Genomic DNA, 2,192 nt, shown 5'->3' with positions numbered 1-2,192 from the left:
AGGCTTATGGCCCGTTGTCAACCGAAAAAAAGAAGTTAATAATTGGAAATGCTTTTTTTGTTAGATATATAGTATGTTATGTTATCACGACATGATCAATTTCACTATACACAGGATATAATAAGTGACAGAATTACCAGCATCAGGAAATGAATTTTCTATCGGTTAAGGCTCTAAAACTGACAGAACTTGTGTCGGATATAACCGACAGATAATATATTAATAATGAATAAATAAGAGTATTCTCTGTCGGATAAAATCGACAGGGCACAATTTTGAAATCTGCTGATCAATGCTAGTGCTTTAAAAAAAAAATTGACAAAAATATGCACATGAATTACGAAACAGAAACCATTCTAACCATGAAACAAACTTAAATTTAAATTGACAAATCAATTCTTCATCCATTAAAAAAAATATTTTAAATTTACTTGTATACATTGAATTTACTTAAAGGTTTACACCAAGCCAAACAAAATCTGAAAAATAAAGTGAAAGAAACAACAGACATTTGTTGACATCTTCATCTTCCTCAAAAGACTTGCACCTCATCCCAGACTTGTTACTCACAAACAACTTCATCTTTCTCAACTTCATCACAGTTATTCAGGGCAGCATGCATACCAAAAAAAAAAAAAAAAAACATGAGTATAATGGAGACTATCAGATATATGGATGCAAAGACCATGCTCATTCTGGTTGAGCATTTATACCTGTATTTTCGAGATCTGTGGACATCGTGGTTGCTGCTGCTCATTTTTCTTGCGGATCTAAAGTCTGACGTTGCTACCATTCCTTGTATTCGTCATCATCTTCGATCGTCTTCTACAACACAAGCTCACTGACTAGGCTCGAATTTCACTATTGCATTTGTGCTGGAATTAAGAAATTAATGAGGAAACAAGATCGATGCATTTTACCTTTGTGCGTCGGCAAACCGAGACGGCTGAAATAGGTGAGCTGGGCTCGGGTCTGCGAAGAAATGAAGGTAGATTTGTGTTCAAATTTGCAGGTTTCAGAATATGGAGCTGCAATACGAAACCAGATAGAACTGACGGATGCTTTCAGCTTAGACGGATTGGTTTGACAGAAAAGAGGGAAGCTTTGGTTTTGATTGCAAGCAAGTAAGGTTTTTCTAAAAGCAAAAGGAATGGAAGAAATTGCAGGAGATAGTGGAGAGAGATGGGGTAAACAACGCATGAGGAATGGCAGCAATGAGAAAAGAGAAGATGATAACTCAGCTTATATACTAACTTGCTAGGGTTTCTTTCACATAGGAATCTGTATGAACAACAAATTGAAAAACTTTTGGCCTAAAAATAATAAAATAGTCGATTTTTGTCGGTTATAACGGCGCATGAGGAATGGCAGCAATGAGAAAAAGGAAGCTGATAACTTAGCTTATATACTAACTTGCTAGGGTTTCTCTCACACAGGAATATGTATGAACAACAAATTGAAAAACTTTTGGCCTAAAAATAATAAAATTGTCGATTTCTGTCGGTTATAACCTCTAGAATACTAAAATAATAACCGCCATAAACTAAAATAGTCAATTTCTGTCGGTTATAATCACCACCATTAACTTAAAAACCGCCAGAATCTGTTAAAAATATTTAAAAAAACATAATTAAAAAATACTGGTGGTTACATCTGGCACTAAATATCCGTCAGAAATTTTTGTTGGATATAACCGACAGGATTTCATTGTTATCCGACACTAACTGAATGATGTGTCAGATATCTTTTATTCGACATAATGACTTATTAAACCGCTACCATCATCCGACACCTAAAACTAATATTGTAGTAGTGGCATTAGAAAAGGAATTTACTTAAATAATGATTCAATTTAACAATATCTGACAACATAATATGTTAAACTAGCATAGGAATAATTATTTAATGATATACACGCCATAACTTTGCGGCTTGTTTGGATGAATCAATTCCAAACCTAGGGGCTTAGACATGTTATAAGGTTAAATTGTTTAGGGATACTTTGGATTCAGTCCCTAATCTTTAACATTCTTTGGCTAAAACCTTAATGGTATTCAAAGTTTGATCAAAGTCCCTTGACTTTGTACACTTCATTATATTACAATTAGTATTCATAGTTTTATAGTTTTGACATTAATTGTTTGATATTTTATGAGATTTATAATCCTATAAATTTAAAATCCCTCATTATA

At 33.3% G+C, this 2,192-nt stretch overlaps 1 long non-coding RNA gene across 1 annotated transcript; it reads right to left on the bottom strand.

Annotated features, from left to right (window-relative positions):
- Window positions 1–417: 417 nt before the first annotated feature.
- Window positions 418–1,280, bottom strand: LOC126597451 (uncharacterized). Its single transcript, XR_007614257.1, has 2 exons — window positions 921–1,280; window positions 418–825 (listed from the first exon to the last, which is right to left on the bottom strand). It is a non-coding gene; the product is annotated as an uncharacterized LOC126597451 (long non-coding RNA).
- Window positions 1,281–2,192: the final 912 nt, after the last annotated feature.

This window comes from Malus sylvestris, chromosome 13 (assembly GCF_916048215.2).
Source record: "Malus sylvestris chromosome 13, drMalSylv7.2, whole genome shotgun sequence".
NCBI lineage: Eukaryota > Viridiplantae > Streptophyta > Magnoliopsida > Rosales > Rosaceae > Malus > Malus sylvestris.
This window is presented reverse-complemented; position numbering and strand designations above follow the sequence as displayed.